Raw genomic sequence first — 21508 nt, forward strand, 5'->3', positions numbered from 1 at the left:
CTAAATGAACATCGGTACAAAGTCCCAGTTCATTTCTAATATCAGAGATCAGACCTCTACTCTTGCCTGATGCGTCTAAAACAAAAAGGGGGAACTGTAGAGAGCTGCTTAATGCCGTGCCTTAAAGATGGAGCTGGTTTCTGCCTTCCACCTTCCCAATGGTGAGTGCTCTCTGTCACGAACAATTCCACATTTGGCTAAGGCTGAGGATCTGGCTTGCTTCCATGTATGTGGACCTATCTGCATTGCCCACGTGGCACGCTGGGGTTGGCTACCCAGAGGCTATTTAAGCTGTGGGCTGGCTTTCCCCAGGGTCCGAGGATTGTTCAAGGTTCCTGAATAAACTGCATTGAAAAAAATATTCATAAGAGAAAAAATAAAAAAAGAATTACACCTCAAACTCTTGAGAAAGGGGCTTCATGAAGAAGGGGTAAAAGCTTGTAAGAGATGTGAGCACAGCAGTGAGAATCATGAGAAGAGAGGTCAGAGGCGTAGACAGAAGCCAGGTTATGCTGGGTCTCACTGCAGCTACAAACAATTAGATCTTATCACGACTCTCTTAGACAGTCCAAGAAGAGTTCTAGTCCTCAGAGTAGTAGGGCTGCAGGGTTATTTTATAACATTGGCTTTACTGCAGAGTGAAACAGGGAAAACAGTTAAGATGCTGGAGCAGAAATCTGCATTATTTTGTGCAGAAGATGAGAATGAAGGTTGTGACCTTCATGAAGGTCTGGACCTTGTCTAAATGTTAAAGCTAGAACTTACTGAAGAACCAGATGTTTAATATGAGGGACTGAAAAATCTTTGGGAGAACTGTACATGTATTATCTATGTGTGCATTCTACTTCATCATATGGAAAACACCGACTTTTTATTGTAATTTCTTCTAGCAGCACAGGCTTTTGTTTGGAAAAGGAAGCAAAGCATTTTGTTTTTGCACACTTATTTATAGTTTATGTAAAATAGGATACGTATATTCAAATAAACTCAGAGAATGCTTTAAAAAAAATAAAGAACAGCTAAAAGGATTATTGGTTTATAGGTTTAGTGGGTATGGTTAAAAAATCTGTAACATTTGTAACAAAAAAGTTAATTAAAAGCTCACAACATGAAAAAAAAAAAAAAACTTCCAGTGCCACCTACCATGAGCAAGTCACTTCCTGCAGCTAACATCCAAGTTTGAATAATTCTACAGCCCATTAACCCCGTGACATCAACTATGGCCCCATCTTCATGGGTTCCTTGCAAGCACGGCTAACATTTGCAATTACCTAATCCACTGTTGAATTGGCCTTTCAGTTCATTTTGCACATTCTTTTCACTTATAATCTACATTTTCCTAAAACAATGACCGACTAGAACACAAATACAGGGAACTTTTAATTGCAGCTACACCTCACTTCCTATTGCTTGTTCTTTCATTTTTTTCATGGGTCTCAAGTCTCCTGAGTACAAATGAATTAAGGGGTCAAACTTCTTCTATGCTACTTCTACTTTCACTTATCAGTTATCTCAAGCAGTTCAATAACCATAAACACCATTTATACTTGATAGTGCATGTAGAAAACAAAGGAAAACTTTGTGGAATCATGTCTCTATCTCTATTTTACATGGATTTGTGTCACTAAAGTAACATCCTTACACTAACAGAGTTGGTATACATATTAAGCTCTCTAGCTGACCTTGTTTATTTCTTAAAAAAAAAAAGTCTTTTACACATTAGTTGTCAGAATTTCATTATAGAATCATATAATTTATGTAGGTAATAAGTTATAATTAAACATGTTAATTATATTTATGACACAAAAATATACTAATGATTTTTTGAGAACTATCTTACTAGTAGAACACTTGTTTGGCAAGCACGCAGGAATGGAGTTGATCACCAGTATACAAAAGAAAAGGTGTGTATACCAAGAGATCTTAAAATTGAGCGAGAGGGGCTGAAGAAATGGCTCAGAGGTTAAGAGCACTGGCTGCTCTTCCAGAGGTCCTGAGTTCAATTCCCAGCAACCACATGGAGGCTCACAACCATCTATAATGAGATCTGGTGCCCTTTTCTGGTGTGTAGGTCTACATGCAGATAGAACATTATATACATAATAAATAAATAAAACTTAAAAAAAACTCCATCAATGTAATCCACAATTCAAAAAAGAAATGAGCTCGAGAACAAGAGGACCAATCATAAAACTTGTGCATCCAGATCTTCCTTCAGTTTTTCCTTTCATTGTTAAATGATTTTTTTTTTCATTCTATATTTATACTTGACTCAAAATTATCATTTACTTACAGAATTTGGCATTTCTGGATCTCTTCTTGATTAACGTAGGAACAACATCTATATTATTTATTTTTCTCATAATTAATCCACATCAGCTTGGACAGTGTGTTCTTTGCTCCATTACTATAACATGTTTACTTGAGTGTCTATATAGTTTATAACCTCCTTACATAAAAATTTATGAAGGGACAAGTGATATACATGATTGTGGCATAGTTTTAGGTTTACTATACTATTCGATTTTATTTATAAATGTTCCTATTTTATACATATCCTTACTGTGATACAGGCATGAGTAAAAAGTTTAACTCAAGAGAGAATTCAGAAATTAGGCACATGATAAACGTGCCAAAAAGCTTGCGTCAGGTACTCCATTAGAGCAAGGGTTTAAAACAAATCAGTTCATCAAGCTGTGTCAACAGCCTTTTCCCCCTCATCTATTCCACAAGGCATTTGGAAATCCATGAGATTTTAATTATGTTGATTATACTGCTCGCACCTTCTACATTTCAATGAAACATTTTTCTTTGTTACATGTGCACTATTAAGACAAATTCATATAATATATGTTAAGATATACCTTATTTTCAAAGACGACATTTCTCTTTTGTCCTAATATCTTTAAGATAGTTATTCTGTAAGGCTAGAAACTATAACATATGCAAACATATTTATAAAAACTAAAACCTTCAGCGATTTGTTTGTATTAGTCTTAGGAAATTAAGTTATGAATTTTAGTGTACTATCAATAAAAATAAGCTCTGGTGAGTTATTTAACCTGTAACTAGAATTGAATAATGAAGGAACATTGTTCATGATTTTAAAAATACTTCATTTTAAATTTCAATTACATTATGTACAAGGTAACATCATAAAAGCACCCAGTACCTTAATTTCCAAATGGGAGAGCTGGCAAAGTCATTGTGAAACTATGGTATTTTGAATAAGAGTAAATAACATATAAAACCAACATTATTATGTCATGAATATAAGAAGAAAAATAAAAGTTATGTTTCCCTAATTGAATTATTAATTCAATAGAATATGTAGGATGGGAATAGGTAAAGAATGAGGGAATGTTAGAATCTTTAGGACAATGCTTTGAAGTTTAAGTAGGGTAGACAGTAAAGGCAGGTTTCTTTCACCTGTATTCATTTACAAATTGCTAAGAACAGCCAGCTAACCTGTTTAATATAGCCACACGTCTCTCATGAAGTCATTAGATATTATTGAGGCATAATTATGATAGGAAAATGTCTTGGAGATTGCTTTCATGCAGAAGTGTTTGTGAATTTAATTTTCTAGTACACAAATGTGAGAATATTTGTACAACCAATAACCTACAAGTGTTTTAAGAAGTTAAGAAGCATCATAAATATTGAATTTAAAAATCTTATTTTTTAATAACTAATATTTCCTAGTGATTATCTAGGATGGACAAAAAATATCAGAAATGTTAGATTTTAATGCTATTGCGCTCACTGGTAAATGATCAAACTAGTTTATATGTATATCCAGGTGTGTTTGAAAGTTTTCACATGTTCAGATTTTGCTTTAACTGCATTTTCCTTCACATGAGAAAACTGATGAGACACAAGAGGTTAAATGATTAATTAGAAGCAAGGTGAGATTGGGTAAGCATATTATAAGTATAGAATAATGCTGTGAGACATTCTGTTAGTACACATTTATTATGACCTTTTCCCTGCTTATATAAGCACATATTTATTGTGTGCTCAGTTAGCTATATCATTTAAAGGAATCTTTAAAACTTAATTCAACACCTAAATTTATCATTTTTAATTAAATTTTATTTTTTTATTAATCACAGTTTATTCACTTTTTATCCCAGCTGCAGCCCCTCCCGCATTCCCTCTCATCCCTCCCTCATCTCCTCCCATGCCCCTCTCCAAGTCCACTGATAGGGGAGATCCTCCTCCCTTCCATCTGACCCTCGCTTATCAGGTCTCATCAGGGCTGTCTGCATTGTATTTGTATGTGGCCTGGCAAAGTTGCTCCCCCCTCAGGAAGAGGTAATCAAAGAGCCAGCCACTCAGCCATGTCAGAGTCAGTCCCTGTTCCCATTACTAGGGATCCCACTACTAAGTATCCTATAATTAGGGATACTGAGCTGCCATGGTTACATTTGAGCAGGGGTTCTAGGTTATCTCCATGCATGATCCATGGTTGGAGTATCAGTCTCAGAAAAGACCCCTGTGCCCAGATATTTTGGTTCCACTGCTCTCCTTATGGAGCTCATGTCCTCTCCAGGTCTTACTATCTCCCCCTTCTTTCATTAGATTCCCTGCACAGGGCCCAAAGTTTGGTTATGAGTCTAAGCATCTGTTTTGATATACTACTGGATAGAGTCTTTCAGAGGCCCTCTGTGGTAGGCTCCTATCCTGTTTCTCCTTCCAATTTCCTTACCATTTGTCTTTCTGGGTGAAGATTTCTTCTACCTTTATACAGTAACTACAGTTCTCAAATCCTTCTAAATATAATATGCTTTTCATCACCTTCTACACTGTTTACCTTGTTATCCTATCATGTTATTTATTTATTTATTTATTTGCTTTCTGGCAGTGTGTTTTTTCAAACTTTTAGTATGACCAAAACTATTTGCATTTAATCATACATAGAAACCCACATAATAGAAACCTTTATGAATTATAAATGATCCCTGAACACGTTTGTATCTGTATATTACTGAAAGTTTACTCCTGGTGGGTATATGTGTATCAATTAGATGTTTATCATGTGTCCCCCAAATAGTTACTATTTCTACTTTTTCCTTAAACTATGCATTTTAGCATTTAATTACTATTAATATTAAAAGACTTTTTCATAAACTAAATATTAATGAATAAAAGTGGGAAACCAGAGCTGATTGCTTTTTTACTGAGAGCTTTAAGTAAGTTTTCAAATAAAGGAGATATATTATTTCTTTACTATTTTGATTTAATTTTACTTAAACCTCATACTTCTCTATGCTTCACATTATGTTTTAAATTATTTTTTATTATAATTTATTACAACACATTTCATTTGTATCTCAGCTGTGTCCCTCTCCATCATCTCCTCACAATCCAACCCTAACTCCTCTTCTCCCATACATCCCTCCGTAGTCTACTGATAGGAGAGGGTCTTCCTCCCCTTTTATTTGACCCTAGCCTATCAGGTCTAATCATGACTGGTTGCATTGTTTTCCTCTGTTGCCTGGCAAGGCTTCATCCACCAGTGGGAGGTGCTAGGTAATCTTATGAAAGAATTGGGAGATGGAAAGACCTGGAGAAGACAGGAGCTCCAAAAGGAGACAAACAGAATCAAAATACAGAGGCTGATACTCCAACCAAGGTCAATGGATGGAGAGGACAGCATAGATGGAGCCCATAGACTCAGTCTCCAAGTGGGGTCCCTAGTGAGGGGAACAGGGGCCTTCTCTGGCATGAACTCAGTGACAAACTTCACATTATTTAAGATCATTAAATACTTGTAAACTTTAGAATTTTAATTTCTTTGAAGTAGGTTGCATGTTTATGTGTGTCAGATCTCTGAAAAAAACAAAATTGGTTTTTCTACATTTCTCTCTTTCTACCTCTCTGTCTCCCCATTCCTTCATTTCTCTTTATGTTTGCCTTTCACATACAAACACAAATGTACATATTTCTCCGTGATAAATATTTAATAAACTTAATTTCAGAAACAATTTAAACCACAAGTGTACTGTCAAAAAATCATGTTGCAATGTCTAATGTAGCTCTCATATTCTCTTCCTTTCCAAAATGCCTCTCTTGTTCCCATTTAAATCCTCACCAAATCATGTATTTTCCCACAACGTCTGTCTTTAATCAGTTTCTGAATGTGATTAATTCTTTCGAATTGATCAGTATTACAGAATTATATAAGCACTTCTCTCTCTCTCCTTTTCAAAAAAAATCACCATTTTATTGTTTCTATCAATAACACCTATTCAGTTGGTATATACTTTTGTTTAAATTGAAATTAAATTTTTATTTTGAAACTTAAGCTTTGTTATTGATAGGATCTTTATTACATATATGTTTATTTGGAAAAATAGAAATTCATATATTGAAACAATGAATAAACTAGAATGTATATTTATTTGCAATAGAGGAGTAATTTTCAGTTTCTTGTTCTTTTTTTTTACTATTCTTTTATAGAAAACTCAGAAGGCTAAATGAACATTGCCCCTAACACCTGCCACCCCAGTCTTATTCAGTGGTGGAAGAATGGTCTCAGAACTGTTTGTCTCACTTGGACCATTTAAGTTTAATAGTAAAAGACTGGTTAATGATGACAATGCATCGTAAAACGTTCAGAAGGAAGGGAGAATATTTTGTGGACCTTGTTTTGTTTGTTTGTTTGTGTATGGCAGTTTTAAGTTGTTAGTTTTCAAAATCAGTACTTTTTTTATTTTTTTTATCAGTTACAATTTATTAACTCTGTATCCCAGCCGTGTCCCGATCCCTCATTCCCTCCCAGTCCCTCCCTCCCTCCCTCATCTCCACCATGCCCCTTTCCAAGTCCACTGATGGGGAGACCTCCTCCCCAATCATCTGATCCTGTTTTATCAAGTATCTTCAGGACTGGCTGCAAAGCCCTCCTCTGTGGCCTAACAGGACTGCTCCTCCCTTCGGGGGTGGGGAGACCAAAGAGCCAGTCATTGAGTTCCTGTTAGAAATAGTCCCTGTTCCCCTCACTTTGGGAAACCAATTGGTTACTGAGCTACCACAGGCTACATCTGAGTGGAGGTTCTAGGTTATATCCATACATGGTCCTTGGTTGAATGTCAGTCTCAGAAAAGACCCTGTGCCCAGATATATTTGGTGCTTGTGGAGCTCCTATCCTTTCCCCATCAGACTAACTCCCAATCTTTCTTATGATTCCCTGTACTCTGCCAAAGGTTTGGTCATGAGTCTTTGCTTTGAAAACACTGCTACTTAGAGTCTTTCAGATGCGCTCAGTAGACTCCTATCATACATTCAATGCACATCCCATCTGTCTTTCTAAACGAGGATTGATCATCTTACCCCATGTCCGCTCAATTGATTATCTTTTTTAGGTGTATAGATTTCATTATGTTTATCATATCTTATAGGTCTATATAAGTGAATATATCCCATGTTTGTCTTTCTCCTTTTGGGATATTTCACTCAGAATGATCTTTTCTAGATCCTACCATTTGCCTGCAAATTTCATGATTTCCTCCTTTTTGATTGCTGAGTAGTATTCCATTGTATAAAAATACCACAATTTCTGTACCCATTCCACCGTTGATGGACATCTGGGTTGTTTCCAGGTTCTGGCTATTACAAATAGAGCTGCTATAAACATGGTTGAGCAAGTGTCCTTTTTTTGTACTTGAACGAACTTTGGGTATATACCTAGCAGTGGTATAGCTGGGTCTGGAGGAAGCACTATTCCTATTTGTCTTAGAAAGCGCCAGATAGCTTTCCAGAGTGGTTGTACCAGTTTACATTCCCACCAGCAGTGGAGGAGGGTTCCCCTTTCTCCACAACCTCTCCAGCATGTGTTATCGCTTGAGTTTTTCATCTTGGCCATTCTGATGAGTGTAAGGTGATATCTCAGGGTCGTTTTGACAAAATCAGTACTTTTAATGGAAACAACTTGACCAAAAAAATCTGTCACAGAATTTTGAGACCCATTAAAACAAGTTTAATAAGAAAAAAGAAATTATAATATAATTACATAATTTCTCAGTTATTTTCCTCCAACCAAATCTCCCCATACAAACCTCTTTGCACTCTCTTTCAAACTCATTGTATAGCATTAGTTTTGTTACATTCATATACATGAATATTGAAATATATGAATGTATATAAATGTAAGTTTAATAATCTATAATACATACATATATATACTTAAATACAAGTTGCTCAGACTATATATTGTTATTTGTATGTGTATCTTCAGGATTGAAGAACATCTGTTTTCTCCACACAGGATTTACATTGTTTCTGGGCAGATGTCCCGCAGTCTCCAAGAAACCACAGATGCTATCCCACTACTACATCCAGCAAAACTTTCAATCAACATAGATGAAAACAAAACAAAACAATAACAACAAAACAACAACAAGATATTCCATGACAAAATTAAACAATAGCCAGACCTACAGAAGACACAAGGTAGAAAACTCCAACCCAACGTGGCTAACTATATCCAAGGAGACACAGAAAATAAATAATTTCACACTAGCAAAAACAAAAGGGAAACTTGTAAATGAACATGCACACACACACACACACACACACACACACACACACACACTCACTACCACCACCATCAATAGAGTAGATGCAAAACCAGTATTCTTCTGATGCATTCACAAATGAACTCAACATCAAAGATGGATATTATGTCAGAGTAAAGACTAGGAAATTTCTTTTTCCAAGCAAACAGACCCAGGATACAAGCTGGATGAGCCATTGTAATATCTCATACAAAGGACTTCCTACCAAAAATAATCAAAAGAGATGGAGAAAGAATTATACTAACCAAAGAAAAAATATCCACCGAGACAATGTTTCAATTCAGAATATCTATTCCACAAATGCAAGGGCACCCACATTTGTAAAAGTTCTATTACGAAATCACATATTGAACCCCACACATTGATATGGGAATCTTCTACTTCTATAATTGGTCACAAAGCATGTCTCAACATAGGCAAGAAAATTAAAATAACCCATTCTTCTTATCAGACCACCATGGATTATAGCTGGACTTCAACAACAGCAAAAACAACATAAAGCCTAAAATCTCATTGAAACTGAACAACTTTCTAGTCAACGACCACTGGGTCAAGGAAGAAAGGAAGGAATTAAAGACTTTCTAGAGTTCAATGGAAATGAGTGCGCAACATACCCAAACTTATGGGATACATTGAAAACAGTACAAAGAGGAAAGGTTATAACACTAAGTGCCTTCAAAATGAAATTAGTTAGAACTCACACTACATAATTATCAAAACATCTGAAATCTCATCAAGAAAAAAAGGAAGCAAACACATTCAAGAAGAATAGACCAGAAGAAATAGTCAAACACAGAACTGACATTAATAAAATAGAAACAATGACAATAATACAAAGAATCATTGAAACAAACACTTGAATTTTTTGAGAAAATCAACAACATAGACAAACCCTTACCAAAATCAATTAAAAGACACAGAGAGAATATGCAAATTGACAAAATCAGAATAAAAAAGGTGTACATAAGAGATATCTAGGAAATCCAAGGCATAAGTAAATCTTACTTTAAATACCTGTACTCCACAATATTGGACAATCTAAATGAAATGGATGATTTTCTTGATAGATACCACATACCAAAACTAAATTGAGATCAAGTAAACAATCTAATTAGACCTATAAACCATAAGGAAATGGAAACAGTCACCCAAAGTTTCTCACCAAAGAAGAAGAAGCAGAGGAGGAGAAAAAGAAGGAAGAGGAAGAAAGTCCAGGGTCAGTTAGTTTACATGCTGGATTATGCCAGAACTTCAAAGAAGAGCTAATTCCAATACTCTTCAAATTACTCCACATGTTATCAAACTCTTTTTATGAAGTCACAGTCATGCTGATACTAAACCACACAACTCAGCTAGGAAAGAGAATTTTATACAAATATATACCTTATAAACATTGATGCAAAAATACTCAATAAAATACTTGCAAACTGAATCCAAGAGCATATCAAAACCACCATCCACCATGACCAACTCAGCTTCATTCCAGACCTGCAGGAATAGTTCAACCTATTAAAATCCATGAATATAACCCACTATATAAACAACCTGAAAGAAAAAAAAACACATATTCATCTCATTAGAAGGTGAAAAAGACATTGACAAAATAAAAAACTCTTGGAGAGGTCAGGGATACAAGGCACATACTTAAACACAATAAAGGCTGTATACAGCAAGCCTATAGCCAACATCAAATTAAAATGAGAGAAACTTATAGCAGCTTCACTAAGATCAGGGACAAGACAAGATGGTCTACTCTCTCCATACTTATTAAATGTAATACTTAAAAATTTAACCATAGCAATAGGAAAACTAAAGGAGACCAAGGGGATAAAATTTGGAAAGGAAAAAGTCAAATGTATCATTATTCAGAGATGATTAAATACTATACATAATGATCAAAAAATTCCACCAGGAAACTTCTACAGATGACTGTCACCTTCAGCAAAGTGGCTGAATATAAAATTAACTAAAAAATTAATAGGTATCCTATATACAACAATAAACAGGTTGAGGAAAAAAAAACTAGAAAAACAGCACCCTTAAAATAGCTACAAATAATACAAAATATCTTTGTGTAACTCTGATCAATCTAGTGAAATACTTATATGACAAGAACTTCAATTCTTTGAAGAAAGAAATTGAAGAAGATATCAGAATATGGAAAGATCTTTCATACTCATGGATCTGTAGGATTAACATAATAAAAATGGCCATCCTTCTAGAAGCAATCTACAGATTAAATGCAATTCTCACAAAAATTCCAACACAATTCTTTATAGAACTTGACAGAAAAAAATTACTCAAATTGATATGGAAAATTAAAATCCAGGATAGCTAAATTATTCTTGCATAATAAAATAACTTCTGGAGGTAGCACCATCTTTTATTTCAAGCGTTACTAAAGAGAAATAGTGATACAAGCCATGGTACAGGCAACAACAACAACAACAACAACAACAAAAACACATGCACAAAAAACAAGTTGTTTTGTGGAATCAAAATGGAAGAAACAGAAGTAAGTCCACACACCTATGGACATTTGAATTTTGACAAAGTAGCCAAAACTATATAATGGCAAAAGAAATCATCACCAACGAATGTTGCTGGTCTAACCTCTTTACCTCATATAGAAGAATACGAAGAGATCCATATTTATTATCCCGGACAGAATTCAAGTCCAAATGGATGACCATATCAACATAAAACTGTATACACTAAATCTGAGGGAGCAGAAAGTGGAAAATAGCTTTAAACACATTGGCACAGTAGATAACTTCCATAACACCAAAAGTTCATGGGCTAAGATGGACAATAATTGGGACCACAAGAAACTGAAAAGCTTCTGTAAGGCAAAAGATAGCATCAATAGGACAAAAAGGCAGCCTACAGAACTAGAAAAGATTTTCACCAACTCCACATCTGATAAAGGACTGACAACCAAATTATAAATAAAGAACTCAAGAAATTAGACATCAACAAACCAGGTAAACAAATTTTAAAAATGGGGTAAAAATCTAAATAGAAAATACTTGACAGCAATCTCTACAGGTGAAGAAACACTTAAATAACTGTTTACCTTAATTATCAGAAAAATGCAAATCAAAAACAACCCTGAGATCCTATCTTATACCAGTCAGATTTGTGCTGGTGAGGATCTGGAGGTAGAGGAACACCCTTCCATTACTGACAGGAGAGCAAACATGTACAACCACTTTGAAAATAAATTTTGGATTGTCTCAGAAAATATGCAATAGATCTACCTCACGACCTAGCTATAGTACTCCTGGGCATATATGTAAAAGAACCTTCACCATAAAACAAGCTCCACCACACCTCACTTGCTCAATTTTCATAACCCTTCATTCATATTAGCCAGAAACTGGAAACAATCTAGATGCCCCTCAACCAGAAAATGGATAAGAAGATGTATTACAGTAACACAATGGAATATTACTCAGCTATTAAAAACAATGACATCATGAAATTTGCAGGCAAATACATGGAATTAGCAAGGATCATCCTCAATGAGGTAACCCAGACCCAGAAAGACAAACATGGTATGTACTCACTTTATGTGGATATTAGTCATAAAATACAGGAAAAGCATGCTACAAACCACAGACTAACAATGAAGGCCCAAGAGGGTGGCAGAAAATGAGTTTTTGTGAGATTTGCAATGAGAATTCTTACATTCTCTAAGGCATGGGAGGGACTTTGAAATTTCAGGTAGAGTAACAGTTTTTGCGTCATCCACAAAGTTGTTCTGTCTCTAAGCAGCCAGAAACACAAACATTCCTGTAGTCTGCATCCCTGTGGTATGTTCCCCCAAGAAAACTTGGCCTAATACTCATTGTGAAGGACAAACATTCTAAGGAAGTATTGTGCCCATTCTAACAAAACGTATATTGGTGAGTAAATTTTAAGCTGAAAGTAATACACTGTTTAATGAAAAGTGTGTTGCATGCCAAGCTCTGCATTTGGTGCAATGTAATAAAAGATAAAATTACTGTCCTTATATAAATTAAAATTCTATAGAAGATACGTATTCCAAATAAATGTTTATGTAATGACAGATGCAATAAAACAATAAAGAACTGTGAAATGATTTCTTTTAAAAGTAAGAAAGAAATGGGTAAAGTGTTATCTTATGCCTGATTTGGTGTATTTTGAGGGGACTATGGTAAATGTAAACATCAGTCTTATAGGAAATGCTCATTTCATTCCTGTGATACAATAATAAACTAAACTAACAAAATTAGAATGTTAGTTTTTATATCTAAATCCTAGTTGAGATACCCAGATTCTTTTTTTTTTTAACTTCAAACTTTTCATTGTTCTTAGTTTCCAAGGTTTTCTGAAAAATGACAAATGGGCTCCAAATTAATTATTAATGCTAATGTTTTCAACTCCAAACACTGAGAACATTGCACCGTCCTTGTCAAGACTGTATGTAGCACAGGTTAAAACAGTTGACAGTTAGTACTCTGGTGTGATTCCATTTGAAAACTGTCAGTAACACAGAACATCATTGAAACGAGTTTTTCTGTAAAATTCAACTAATATTTTAGATTGTTTCTAACACACAGGATGAGGTTATTTCCTAATTTAAGAAAATTAATCTGACGACTTAATCTTTGTCTCCTAATAAACTTAATACTTCTTTACCCGACTTATTTTAGATAAAGTAAGATATCAGACCATTATTACCTGAGTAAAAATTAAAAGAGAAATTTTACAAAAATGTAACTCATTACCATCTTTTTTAGCTTTTGCTGAAAGTCAAAGTATTCTTATTCTTATTCTTCTTCTTCTTATTATTATTATTATTATTAGAGATTAGGTTGTTGGTCCCCAGATTTTATCAGCTTGTTCTAAGGCAACCCTGATTGCCCCAGCTCAAGACTAACATCCAGCAGGGGCCATAAACTCTGATCTTGGTAGATTGATCACTAACCTTTATCTTCTTTCTCATAAATATAGAGATAAAACAGAGACTCAGCTGGATGCACCCTTCAGCAATTATTTCTTCTATGATCTTCACACCTAGATAGCAGGCCACATTCAAAGAGACTTATGCTCTCTGATAAAAAGATTCGCAGTATGCAGTCGGCTTTGCTGCATATCATGCTGACATTTCTTACACAGACAGTTTTCCAGTGTCTCGTTAATTTAAAAGTGCCACTTATTTTAAATGGTTAACTATTAAAATTTTCAAAGTTTTAGTCAAATTTTTCTTCTGTCATAGACATAATCGAAGAAAGAATAAATGTGTCTGGCTGGGGTGATAATTACACCATTTGCATGCTCTGAAAATTCAGAGAACAGTTAACTTTTTGTCTAATTAAAGGACATTACAGTGAACAAATATGCAGAATAATGATATTTATTAAGATATTTATAAATAAATTCTGAGATTTCCCATGTCTTGTCGTAGCATTGTATTGTTTACTATAGAGTCTGAAGTTAGAAATATTTATTCACAACTATTAATTCAGTGTAAATGTTATCCAGTGTAAAAAGAGCAAGCATTTCATCATTTCACTCTGTTTCACGGGCAGATCTTAATGTACCTTAGAACACAAGGTTACCTTATTATTTTGTATTTCTTTATTGTCAAGATGACTGTGTTGTTTCTAAGTAATGGATGATACTCTGAAAGCCCTGCAGGCAGAAGCCTCTCATAGTTGTCCTCTTCCTAGCAGCTTCTCAAAACAGAGGCTGAGACTCACAGTCAAACATTGGTCCATGTGTAGGGAGTCTTGGGGAATAGAGGGAGGAAAGAGAAAAGGACCTGGAGGTGACAGGAGCTTCACAAGAAAAACAAAAGAGCCTACTAACCAGGGCCCAGAGGGGCTTGCTGAGACTGAAGCATCAACCAAGGACCGTACATGAACTGGACCTAGGCCCCCTACAAAGATGCAGCAGATGGCCATCTTAGGTTTCATGTGGGTCATCTTATAAGGGAAGTGGGAACTGCATAGGTCAAGGAATCACTTGCTAGCTTTTAGATCACGTTCCCCTGTCTTGACTACCTTGACAGGCCACAGGGGAAAAGGACACATTCAGTCCTGAGGCAACTTGATGAACTGGGGTGGATGCGAAAGGGAGCTCCCCTTTTCTGAGGAAAAGGAGAGGAGAGAGAAAGTGGGACTGGGAAGGGAGGATGGAAGGGGCTACCAGGATGTAAAGTGAATGAAATAAATAAATGTGTAAAATTTGTAAATATAAAAATACATTTGTCACATGCAGTAATATTTATTATTTTCAGTGTTCTGGAACTGACTTGTGATATAGAAAAAAAGGTCATAATTCCTAATATGGAAGCAGGAAATTTCAAGCACAAGTGTCAACTCAAAATAGATATCAGAAATTAAAAAAAATGGTAAATGATCATGCAGGAGACCCTGCTTTTTCATAATTAGATCGTTCCTAATTTAAGCCATTTTTATTAAGAGGTTACTTCCTACAGAGATCCTGGTTTAAACCATGCTGGCTTATACCCCTCTAAGAACAATGTTTGTGACAGTGCTTGTGTCATTCCCTGAAAGCAATCAACACAGTAAGGGAGATCACTTTTTAGTTAATTGATGTCTGCTACACAAGATTGTGCTGAGAAACATTCACGTGGAGCTTATGACCTTTGCAGCCAGAAAGGCCTGTGTTGAAATTCTAACTCTACCACTCACTGTTCTTTGGGTAAGTAATCAGCTTTCAACTGTAAAACTGAATAAAATAATACCTATGTTATCTGGTATTGATTTAGGAGTTCTTAACATTTTGGTACAATTCAATATAATCGTAATTTAACTTCTGAAAAATCATTTGAAATAGATTAATGACTTACTAATAAAGCATACACACTATATGTAGAGAATAGCAAAAGTAAAAGGAGAAAGATATTTTCCCTCAAATATTTATTCTTGTCATTAGGATGCCTCAGCTCTACTGTGTCACTGGGAATGAAAAAACAATTTGTCCACAAAGGGAGTATTTCTGGGAACTGAGGAATCAGTTTACAATGCAAGATTCTGTTTGTCTTTTTTTGACTGTCTGCACATGATAAGTATACTTTTCTTTACTGCTTACATATTCTGCATTATCAGAATCAGACAAATTGCTGATAGCTCAGAGAGTAAAGCATTCTATGAGGTTAGACTAGAGATGACAGGACCACATAAGTCATCAGTGTGACTCAGTATTATGTGGAAGATGTGTTTTTGGCCAGAGTACATAATAATTAGCCACTTTAGACTTTATTAAAAGCAAAATCAAGAACCGCTGAACATGATTTGCCATATGTGAAAATACTATTAAATAAAAACGATAATGAATTATGATTTGACAATATCTTTAACATAAGGTTAATTTATTATTTATTTACTTTGGTAATATTTATAACTTGAATCTGTTACTAACACCATATTGTATTTTTACACACTACTCAGATAAATTCATTATTTTAAAAATAGTCATTATTAAAATAATAATATTGAAATAATAAAATAATATTAAAATATAAGTATTAATTAAAATATGTAAGCAAGTAATAAACCTAAAAGGGCATTCACTACACTGTTTTGAAATATATATATATATATATATATATATATATATATATATATATATGACAACATGATATTTTCCTGGAGCCTCCCAGAATGACATTGTAATAAAATTGGAATACAGGATATGAGTATGAGAATAAATCCTTTGGGAGGGGATGTAATATTTTTAAATGTTTTTTTTTTTTTATTTTGTTCACAATTTATTCATTATATATCCCGATTGAAGCCCCCTCCCTCAATTCCTCCTAGTCCCACCCTCCCTCCCTCTTCTCCCTTATCGCCTTTCCCCAATCCACTGAAAAGGGGAGTTCTCCTCCTCTTCAATCTGCCCGTAGCTTATCAAGTCTCATCAGGACTGTGTGGATCCTCTTCCTTTGTGGCCTAGCAAGGCCGCATCATCAGAGGCAAGTAAACAGAGCACAGTCAAATTAGTTCATGACAGAGGCAGCCCCTGATCCCCTCACTCAGCGATCCAATTGGAGACTGAGCTGCCAATAGGCCACATGTGAGCGGGGATCTAGATCCTCTCCATGCATGGTCCTCAGCGGATGCATGAGTCTCTGCAGGACCTTCAGGGCTCAGATTTTCGAGCTTTGTTGGTATCCTTATGGGGCTCCTGTCCCCTGCATGTCCTTCTCTCATAAGACTCCCTGTGCTCTGCCCAAAGTTTGACTGTGAGTCTCAGCGTTTTATTCTGTCCCCAGTTGGGTGGAGCCTTTCAGCGAACCTTCTATAGTAGACTCCCCTCCTGTTTCCTCTCTTCCAGGGCTTCGGGTGTCTATAATTTTTGACATTCGGAATGAGATTTTAGCATCCTCCCTAGGGTCCTCCTTAGTGTTTACCTTCTTTAGGTCTGTAGATTTTATTATGTTTATCCTATATTATATTGCCAATATCTGAAATCTTTAGTGTAAGAATTAAAAGTAATTTGGTAGCACCTTAAGAAACATGTAATTTATCATATTTCTTACTTTTCATTTAGAAGTATTAAGCTAAATTTGCCCCCTTTGTACTCTACTTCTGTAAAATTCCACCAATGAATAATCTCATCCATTTAGTACTCTGAGCGTCTGACATATTCTAATCAGTATAATATTATTCATGATACCATAAGTGATATTACTTTTTTACAAAAGCAAGAGTTGCAAAATACAGAAACCTTGTCTTTAAAAACTGAGAGAGCTACAATGAACATGGTTGGGCAAATGTCCTTGTTGTGTACTTGATCATATTTTGGATATATGCCTGGAGGTGCTATAACTGGATCTTGAGGAAGCACTGTTCCTAATTTTCTGAGAAAGCACCAGATTGATTTCAAAGTTGTTGAACAAGTTTACATACCCACCAGCAATGGAGGAGGATTCCTTTTTCTCCACATCCTCTCCAGTATGTATTGCCACTTAAATTTTTAATCTTAGCCATTCTGATAAGTGTAAGGTAGAATCTCAGGGTCATTTTGACTTGAATTTCCCTGATGACTAAGTATATTGAGCAGTTCTTTTTTGTTTGTTTGTTTTTGTTTTATTTTTAATATTTTTTATTCTAATTTTTTAAAATACACTTTATTCACTTTGTATTCCCCCAATAAACCCCTTTCTCCTCCCCTCCCAATCATTTCTTTAAGTGTTTATCTGCCATTTGATATTCCTCTGTTGAAAATTCTCTCTTAGCTCTGTACCCCATTTTTAATTGGATTACTTGGTTTGTTGGTGATTAACTTCTTCAGTTCTTTATGTATTCTAGATATTAGCCCTCTGTCAGATAAAGGGTTGGTGAAGATCCTTTCCCAATTTGTAGGCTGTTGTTTTGTGTAACGACAGTGCCCTTTGCTTTACAGAATCTTTTCAGTTTCATGAGGTCCCATTTATTGATTGTTGATCTTAGAGCCTGTGCTGTTGGTGTTCTGTTCAGGAAGTTGTCTCCTGTGCCAATGAGTTCTAGCCTCTTCCCCTCTTTTTCTTCTAACAGATTTAGTGTGTCCTGTTTTAGGTTGAAGTCTTTGATTCCATTGGACTTTAGTTTTGTGCAGGGTGATAAATATGGATCTATTTTCATTTTTCTACAAGTAGACTTAGACCACTTAGACCAGCACCATTTGTTGAGGATGCTGTCTTTTTTCCATTGTATGGTTTTGGCTTCTTTGTCAAAAATCAAGTATCCATAGGCATGTGGGTTTTTTTTTCTGGTTCTTCTATTTGATTCCATTGATCCACTTTTCTGTTTCTATGCCAGTTTAATGCAGTGTTTATTACCAGAACCTGGAAACAACCTAGATGTCCTTCAATGGAGGAATGGATACAGAAATTGTGATACATTTACACAATGGAATACTACTCAGCTCTTAAAAACAAGGAAATCATGAAAATTATAGGCAAATGGTGGGAACTAGAAAAGAACATCCTGAGTGAGGTAAGCCAGAATGAGAAAGACACACATGGTACAGGCTCTACTGAAGCATCAAGCAGGGACTATGTATAGACTGGATCTATGTTTCCTGAAAAGATTTAGCAGATGGGCAGCTTAGCCATCATGTGAGTCCTCTAGTAAGGAAAGTGGGGACTAAATCTGTCAGGAACTCACTTGGCAGCTTTTGATAACCTTTTCCTGGCTGGACTGCCTTGCCAGGCCACAGGGGAAGAGGACAAGTTCAGTCCTGATGAAACTTGATGCTGGATAGGAAAGCGAGGTCCCCTTTTCTGAGAAAAAGAGGAGGTGAAGGGAAAAGGGATGGGCCTACAAAAAGGATGTAAAGTAAATAAAAAGAAACAGAAAAAAAAAGAAAAATAAATTTCTAGGAATAAACACTGTGCATCATTTGGAAGAATAGTTTCTTACCTATTGCACATTCTGAACACACATTATTCCCCCTAAACTTTTTTCGAAGCAGATAGACTGTTAAAAAGAGTAGTCAAAAATATTTTCAAACCAAGTAGATATGAGAGAATCCAGATTCCAAGCCAGTGGTGCCTTTATAACAGAATAATACAATGTGTCAGAAAAGGTGAAATAGGAATTCTCACCCCTATAGCGGGTGTTATGCTATTTCTGTGGGGTGAAGTGAATTGATAAAGTTTGTCTGAACAACTGCCACAGCAAAAAGTTAGGGCAGCAGCTAGCTGTGTCTGGTATTTTGTTGTATATTACCAAATATTTTAGTAATGAAGGAAACTGAAATGAAATAATTGCATGGAGTATCTTCAGAAAGTTATGTTGTTTTGTTATACTAGCAGTGTCCTCAAGAGTGATACCAGTTTACATGGTGGGAATGGAACCACACGGGTTTAGTAATTCATGATAATTTCAGCAATGCCCCAAAACAATCATAAAAACCTTAAAAAAAAAACCACAATACCAAAGATGTATAGCAAAATTCGGTTTCCTGGTGGATATCTTTTATAAAGAAGAAGAACTCTCTCCTTGGTACAGGTCTTGCCAATAGATGAAGCTAAAAAGCAATTATTACCTCTAAGGTATAAGTTAAGTGAGAGTATTCTTTGGATATACAGTAATAAAATTTTGAAGTTCAAATACTCAAGAGAGCACTGTGAGAATATTCTTATGAAATAATGGATACCAATGGACTGGATTTTTTTTTAACAATATCTGACATTATATTCACATAGACATTGAGTGATTGTGTCTCTCATCCTTCCAAGTCAACAATGAATCATGGAATTCCAACATTTCTAGATCTTCTTTTAAAAATAGATTGACTTACTTTAATACACATGAATGTGTTGCTTGTTTGTATGTATGGGAACGAAGTACATCCTGGGTTTCAGCAGAGGTCCATAGCTGTAGGATACTCTGGAACTGGAGGTAGGAATAGTTGTGAGACAGCATGGGGGTTCTGAAAAGTGAACCTGGTTCGTCTGCAAGAGTAGCAGAAATTTTAACTCAATTATTTTCAGCAGTGATACACTAGTGTAGGAGGTATCCAAAAATCATGCTCAAAGCCTGAGATGTTACCAAAGCGTAAAACATTACTTAAATAATCTTGAGACAGGGCCCAAAACATGTGTTTTCTGAAACTCCATAAATGATTAAACTTTGAGGAAAGGTTATGTACTCCCTGTCTGAAATAGGGTTTTCATACTTAAGTTAAACAATGCATCCCATTCTTTAACAATCTGCCTCAGTCTCTGACAGAATGATTCATAAATGTTGAACTCTTGTAGTAGGATTTTATTTCTCTACTAAATCCTTGGGGCTATTTCAATTCCCTGAGTTATGTTAGTCTTTGGATAGCTATTTGCTACAGATTGAATTATGTGAGCTGTTTGCTGTACTTATTGTAGGAATTGTACTTTTCAAAAAATTAACAGTAAAAGGTAATAGTATGTTATAGGATGACACAATAGAATATGTTAAAGGCAAAGATTAACATCTATGTTTATAATAGGCCTTAAGCTAATACATGAAATCTTAAGTTAACATTTACTCTATATTTTTTCAGTTTATGTTGTTTCAAAATCAAATAATTTTTTTCTCCATTCTATCCCTTCACCATTAAGTGGATAATATTTAGAGGTCATGTGAAAAATTTTAATATTCATTTTACTATTAAAATTTTAACTGAAATTAATCCTTTGGGGTGATAAAGATTAAAGTGGAGGATGCTTATTGCCCTTGATTTCTCTTGTTTCTTTGTTCTTTTTCATCATTCATATTTATTGAAAAAGTTCTATTTCTTCATTCTTTTATTCACCACTCATATTCATTGAAATAATGTACTTTATTTTTTACTCCTACTGACCCTCTATCTATTTCAGCTTCTCATGCTTTTGTTTGGTTTTACCATTATTGTTGACAATTTTTTTTGTGTGGTTATTGATAACTTTACAAAGATTTTTATGTTTAGATCTATGAGAAGAGAAGCCGGAATCATAAAATTCAAGTCCAGTTGAAAGACCCTAATATCAGTCTTAGCAACCAACTGTTTCATGTGGATATGATAGGAACTAGCAAACTGGCAGAATGAATTCCTTCAAGTTGTATTCACTGATGTATTTCTATTGCCCAAGATATAACCAACAAGCAGAGAATAAATGTTGTAGAATGATGGAAGGGAGGAACTAGAAAGCTTCCTGGTGTGTGCAAAGGCAGTTGTTATCAGAAGAGGGTGCAGCTGGGAACTCACTCGAGAAGCCATCAGTGCTCCAGGGATATGCATACTGTGGGGACTTACTGGATGATTCTCTTCCCCAAGGGTTCTGAGGAAGTCCTACCACTGATCATTCTGGAACATCAGCAGGATGAAGAAAACTCAGTCTGGACTGAGGACTATGGTCAAGGTGGGAGGTCTTTCCTAAAAAGCCAATAAGTACTATGTGCCTTTCCTACTGCTGTGGTGATCAGATAGAA

Source organism: Meriones unguiculatus, chromosome 9 (assembly GCF_030254825.1).
Source record: "Meriones unguiculatus strain TT.TT164.6M chromosome 9, Bangor_MerUng_6.1, whole genome shotgun sequence".
NCBI classification, from domain to species: Eukaryota; Metazoa; Chordata; class Mammalia; order Rodentia; family Muridae; genus Meriones; species Meriones unguiculatus.